The sequence below is a fragment of the Miscanthus floridulus genome, chromosome 15 (assembly GCF_019320115.1).
Source record: "Miscanthus floridulus cultivar M001 chromosome 15, ASM1932011v1, whole genome shotgun sequence".
Taxonomy (NCBI): domain Eukaryota; kingdom Viridiplantae; phylum Streptophyta; class Magnoliopsida; order Poales; family Poaceae; genus Miscanthus; species Miscanthus floridulus.
The window spans coordinates 28,323,328-28,330,191 of record NC_089594.1 but is presented as its reverse complement, the minus strand read 5'-3'; the positions used below and the strand labels follow the sequence as shown (position 1 = coordinate 28,330,191).

At 42.6% G+C, this 6,864-nt stretch overlaps 1 long non-coding RNA gene across 2 annotated transcripts; it reads right to left on the bottom strand.

The window, feature by feature from the left end:
• Positions 1-2,785: 2,785 nt before the first annotated feature.
• On the bottom strand, positions 2,786-5,023 carry LOC136509192 (uncharacterized). Of its 2 annotated transcripts, XR_010772251.1 has the most exons (6): positions 4,741-5,023; positions 4,463-4,616; positions 4,296-4,336; positions 3,327-3,489; positions 3,040-3,228; positions 2,786-2,928 (listed from the first exon to the last, which is right to left on the bottom strand). It is a non-coding gene; the product is annotated as an uncharacterized lncRNA (long non-coding RNA). The 2 variants fall into 2 exon arrangements; XR_010772252.1 differs by lacking the exon at positions 4,296-4,336.
• Between the last annotated feature and the right edge of the window lie 1,841 nt (positions 5,024-6,864).

The window sequence follows — 6,864 nt, the reverse complement described above, 5'->3', positions numbered from 1 at the left end:
AGGCCTCCGGCTGCTCTTCGAAGATGGGCCGCACTAGCTGTACTGGCCTGTAAGTCGGCCTGCGAGCTGCGTGGATGTATCGTTTGTGCTCGGCCCGTTTTTTATCGTTGAACTGAAGATATACTCGCTGTGCGTGGGAGGATGGGTGGTCAGCGAATAACAAAGACCTAATTTTCGAATCCTCTTCCTCCTTCTGTTGCCTGCTCGAGGCGGCGCCATCGCCGTGCTCCCAGCCGCGCGTGCACGCCGGCAAACCCATCTACCTGGTTAGGGCCGTGACAAGTTGATTACCCAGACTTTGTCAGCAAAGCGCCATTGTCGCCTTACTACTCAAGACATCTGCGGGTCGTCCGTGGTCCTCAAGAAGCCACTCAAGCTCAAGAGGTCAGACAAATACACACCCATGAATCTTGCTGCTGAACGTTTTCATGACCGAGAAACCAATGCAAGTATTGAGAATGTGCCGGGTGAGCTGACGGAGTCACTTCGAGGTGTTCTTATGGATAGAATCCATGGCCAGTATCTCAAGGTGGTACCTCGGTTACCAATGGAAGCATTTCAGACCTGTCACCACCGTGGCCTTCTAAAGGCAGGCTACTGTTTTGGCCCATTTACTACCGTGTCTAACATAATTGTCAACACTATTTGGTACAACACCGCCTTCCCTCCGTCGGAAGAATTCAAGGTGGGACATCATCTGCACGTTGAGTCTCGGTCCCTTAATGGACTCCTTGCGTTTGTGCGTGCATGCTTCCCTGACATATCTGAGCATAATGCTATGATTTATTTGCTCAAGGGTAATCTGAGTATCTGCAAGATAATTGAGACAGCAAGACTAGAAAGATATGATACATCAGTCTGTGAGGACAATGGCTACAAGGAAGCAGCACATGCGATCTCACCCTGATCCTGATGCATACTGTGAATTTGTTGTGCGATCCTTGCCTAAGGTGCAATCTACTATTAGGTCACTGCTGCAAGCTTCTCATATACTTTCGTCCAACGAGGTTCTTCAGCTCTCTAAACTACTGTCATTTCCAATTGCTAAATCGCTGGAGCCAATCATTGAGCTAACTGAAGATGCCATAAAGATGCTCGCAAATGAAAAAGAAGATTTCCTTGTTCAACAAAGTTTTGTCCGCGGAAAGGTCCAAGCGGCATTGCGTAATCATGAACAAACTAAGGTCAGTTATTTTCCTGCTATGTTATTATGTTAATTCCAGATTTCTGAGCACAGATACATAATGATGCCATCTGGGTTTTTCCTTAAATAGTGTAACATTCATCTACTTTTTTCTCTCCTTATTTGCCATTCCATGTTGTAGGGCTATCATTATGAGCTTGGTATCATTTGTGGTGTGAATGATAATGTTGGCGAGGAAACAAGGATTCTAGAATCGAAGGGTCCGTACTCACACGTTAATTTTTGGGCAAGTCCAGATTACGGATCAGGTGCAACATTATTTTTTGCAGAATTTAGTAATTATGAGGATAATAAGGACAACCATCAATTGTTTTGCTGCCCTGCACCAGATCTGTCAGCTCAAGGTATGATTTTATCTCCACATTGCAAAGCACCTACATAAATTGACATTTAACTAATATAATATCTTTTGTCACTTCTTAGTATACCTTAAAGCTAATTATCTCTTTGTTTGTCTTTTGCCTTTGAAGTTCGCTGCTGTTATTGCGAGTGTGAAGGTATTAGAATTGTGCATCCAGTTGCGCATTGTTGGGAGGGTGCAACGGATTTTGAGAAAATTGCTTGTGGGGAACACACTATTTCGAATGCAGAAATTATTAATCGCAGCAAGCGTCTAGATAGTCAGGTGGGCATATTCGCCCAGGATGGTCTCTATCTAGATCCTGCCCGGAACAACAAGTTAATCAAATCTGTGAACCGTGCTGCATGGGTGATGAATATTGATTTAGATGCTGAAATGAGGAGGAGAAGACCTCATCCACCAGAAGCTTCAATAGAGGGATTATGACAGGCAAATCTGATCTTAAGACAGGCGTGTTCCTCTTTCGCCTCACAATTTTTCCATCTGAATGTAACTGAATGCATTCATTCATTCATTGACCTTGGGTGTTCTGTCTTCACTGAAATGGCCATGAACATTTTAAAACTGATTGAGGTTCCCAATAGCATTTTAAAACTGGTTACTGCTTTCTTAGAGGCAATGCCTGTAACTAATTTCAACCAAAAATGTTACACAACCCAGTTGGTAGAATGATCCTCGCAAACAAAAACATGTAAGACCTGATTGAGGTAAAGATTAGACCAAGGGGAAAAAATGCTGATCCATATTTTCTTCTGTGAAGGGCAGGCTTGGTGCAAGCGGTAGAGTCTTATCGCCTGTGACCGGAAGGTCCCGGGTTCGAGTCGCGGTCTTCTCGCATTCCACAGGTGAGGGTAAGGCTTGCCACTGACACCCTTCCCCAGATCCCGCACAGAGCGGAAGCTCTCTGCACTGGGTACACCCATATTTTCTTCTGTATCCAATGGTTATTTATTCAACGACTTTCAGAAGTTAATTATCAAATGAGCCACTACCAGGACTCCAGCAGCTATATCCCATGGCTTAAGATGGCATTCCCAGTAGGCTTCTGTAACACCGACTACCGAGTCCAACATGGGACATACTAGTATCAGGGCGCGCGCCTTCGCGCGCCCGTGCAGCAATACGTGAAATTATAAGTATGCTCATCAAAACTCTATTTTAATGTGGCCTTCTTGTAATTGATCTGTTTCGAGACGGTAATTCAGGTGAGGAGGAAGATCTAGAAAAAAGTTTCAGTATATTAGTGTTTTATTTATGAACCATGAAAAGTCTGCGTTGAAACTGAAACCCCGTTCTCCTGGCTCTGTCGTTTGTTGTTGATGTGGAAAACGCTTTGGAGGTCCTCCTCCCAATAGCTTCTAGGCTGAAAAATCAAAAAACGTAAACGAAAGCTACGTTAGGGCTCGATTTGATTATTCAGTAAGCTAACTAAAAGGATAATGAAAATGAGCTCGTCAAGCATCAGTTAGTTTACCTGCAAGTTTGTGCTGGTTGTTCCGTCTTCAAAAGCATACTGCCCATTGGTAGCCTCGGACAGAGGCAGGTCCAGCGGGTTGAGGCCTCTCGAAGCCGTTTGGAACGAATGACTGGAACACATCTCCTTGGTTGCTGAACAGAAACCCTGGGCTACAGTTCTGCAGTGAGAAGACCGAGCTTGGAATATCTGAATTTTGACAGTGCCATGTGTGAGTAATCTACTAATTTGGTTGACTGGTCTATCACAGGACAGGGCATGCTCAAAAGGGGAAAGTCTAAACTTACATCTTTTTGTAGGAGGGTAACAATGATGCACATATCACCACAAGATCGAGAAGCAACCATTCATTACAATCGTCAGAAGTCTTGTGTCAGCCTGATTCATAATTTTGTGGAACAAATGGCAGCTATCTTTCTGAAGTTGAGGATTCAGAACCAGACCATGAACCTATTATTTAAAAAGAACGTTATGAACAACAATAGCAAACTGTGAACATGATATTCATCTCAATGGATTTCCTCAAAAAATCCATACAATGGAGACTGATATTGTTGAGTTTGTAACATAAAACCTTTAAAAGCTAGCATGTGAATAAGTATTTAAAAGTAAGTCAGTAAGATAGGAAGAAATATAGCTATTCAATGAGACCCACTTGAGCAGTACCAGAGGATGAAGAGGCAACAGCTTTTAGCACTTTGTAAAATCTATTTTTGTGTCATCTCTAATGTTCCGCCAGTAGATTAAAAAGTATCTTTTTCCCTCTGAAAATCTAGCAGCAAATACCAAATTCAGTGCAGAAGCAATTTTTGAGTGTCACTGAATCATAATGCAGAACTAAAATTAGCTGTTGCTTCCCAAATTAGGACCTGATTTTGCTTTAGCCCCAAATTAGAAAAAGGTAACGATACAGCCATCAACAAAGGACAACAGTAACTGTTTAACCTGCATATAGTAATCTTTATTACCAAAGTTAACCAAAGTATTAGGCAGATCTCAATCATTAACCAACGCATCTCACGTTATCATACACAAGGAAAAGTAAACCCTCTCGTTTAATCAGGAAACGGTGATATGTGAATGCTGTTGAAATTTAAATTAACAAACTAAAAACCTCGGTTATCATTTTTTTACTAAACTTTACAGAACATGAAACTTGTAGAGCATACCAGAGGGTGGCCTGCTCCTAACCTTACATAATCCTACCGAATTCATTATTTATTATAACAGGGAAAAGTTTTAGAAAGCAACCATACCTAGAGATAGGCTGTTTTTTTTTTCGTCACACCACAAATACCTAGAATAAGTTAGTAAAGCACATTTACGTTGACAACAATAGAATCCAAAAAATATATTCATCAATTGACATCTAGCGGGTCTTGAGAAGCACTTAATTTTTTTGGTATAAATCCTAAATACTCACCAATAGAAGAACATGTCCACCAAGGCCAACCGATTGCTTAAACACTCGGAGGTACCCTCCTGGACCGTAATAGTGGAAGATCAGAAATTTAGCATTAGGGGACTCAGAAGATCCGATGAGACAAAGCTGAACCAGTCACGGTAATACATGGCCACTGCAGGCAATTTTTTAAGGAAATCAACATCTATTAACTCCAACAGATAGAATAGATAGAGGATTAATAGAACCCTAACAACACAGCCATTGACAGAGGCATGAAAAGAGCGGCGGCCAATCACCTGTGCAAGCGGAAGATGTAGGAAGAGGCTTTCTCGGGGAGGATCCACGACACAGAGCAGCAGGAGAGCGCAACCGCCAGATCAACCCACCGAGCTTCGCCGCCGCCGCGGCCAACAAGAAGGGCGAAACCCTAGGTCGGGTTGCCGCTACCCTGGGGCCGCGTGGCCGTCGCTAAACCCGGCGCGAGAGGGAAGGGCCATGGATGAGGAGGAGGACGAGAGGAGGAGGGTGGCCGTCGTCGTGCCGAGGGCCAGCCACCACCGAGGCTACCTGGATGCGCCGTCGCCCATTCGTCAGGAGGGAGAGAGCGAAGACGAGAGAGACGGAAGGGGAGGAGAAGTTTCCCAAACAAAAAGCTGAAGCTGAGTATATATTTGTTCTCCTGAATTCAGACAAGAAGCTGAAGCAGCTACAAAGAAGCCAACGAAGAGCGAAAAAAAGTAAAGAGAATCACGAGGAAGTGCTTCGGGTAAAAGCCGATTCAGTAAATCGTGGGCATATACTTCGAGATCTGACGGCGGTAAAAATTTTGGGCGACGTGGACGGGGCTCCTGTCGGAGGAGCAGGGCGGGCTTGTTTGGGTAAACTAGCAGCAGCAGGCCCTAGCCTTCGCACCCCTTGAAGAAAAAAAAGGTCCCAAAAAGGATGCTAGAAAACCTAGTTCTGCAAATCGATCTGCAAAAAAAAAGGTTCTGCAAATCTGAGAAAAAAATAACTTACCCTGCTAATGTAGTAATTCATTAGCAAGTTTATATTTGTCCTCCATCCAGACATCATCATGTTCATATCCAAAACCTGTGATGAGAAGAGATTGTTCCGAGTGGAGAATGACTACCATTTAGAGACAATAACTTGAAGCTTGCCTCTACATTACAAAGGTGGTTATGTTACATTTAATTCTGACATACAGAGACACTTTTTACGAATGTATGCATTGAGCTTTGAGCATGTGGCCTGACTCCCGAGGCAAATCATCACAGCAGCTTAGGCGGTCCCCAATGATTCCCAAATAGTTAGTCTAGAAAGAATTCGCTATAAAGAAGAGAGGTCAAATAACTAGCGATTCTAAATAGCTAGCCTAGCATAATCTCCTAGATATAATTCTCACAGCTCAAATAACTCTCCACTACAGTGTTCTTTTTTTTTTCATTTCTAAGCCAAATCTAACTAGCTATTTGAAAGTTGCCATTGAGGACGCCCTTAGCCTTCACTCACATATGCACATATGTGGAAAACACATGGTTACTTGTATGGAAGAGAAAATAGACTACTTTCTCTGCCGACTGACATAAATCTTTTGCCCATTACAGCTCCTCTGCCTGTTCAAGAGAATGGAAAGGCTTATTAGTTGGTCAAAGAACCTACAAGAAGATGCAGAAATTGTGAGGGTGCGCCAGTGCATAGACCCACCACAACAGTGCACATTTACTCGATCTCATTCTGTTCGCAGTTCATTGGAGAGGCTAGGTCATAGTTTGGAGAGCGCGCTTGCTTTGAGAGTTCCGCGAACGTGCGTTGTATGCTAGCTTTGGCACTGGTTCTGGAATTGGAGAGGTAAGATGGATATGCTTAGGAGAATCTGAAGATGGGAACTCGGGTTTTATTCCTGTCACAACATGAGTTCTTTATTAGTAGATATGGATAATCTATTTATGCCATTATTCAGCTACTTTTTGCTGTGAAGCTCAAGTGAGCTATTTTGCGTCGATGAATGGAGTAGTATCGTTTGTTATTTGCATCTTAAACCTATAATCCACATGCCTAATTTCTGCAACAAGTTGCAAGCCTGAATGTCTTTTCCAGTTTTTCGGAGTGTAGCAATTCAAAATTATATGAGTTTTTGTCGTCAATTCTTTGTTAACTGTATTCTTTTTTTTGGATGTTTGCATTTTATTTCCAAGTTGAATGACACTGCTTCTGAAAATTTTCATGTCTGTTCAATGTCCATGATAAAAACAATTAGGAAAAATTTGCCATAGGACACTAAAAGTGATGTTACCATGCCATTGGACATTGAAAATAGCCTAATTGGTTGGTGCTTGTTGGACACTCTAGTTCATACAAAATTTACCGGAAGACACTGAGCCCATTAAAATTAAAATAATGTTTTCTAGATGAGGAGG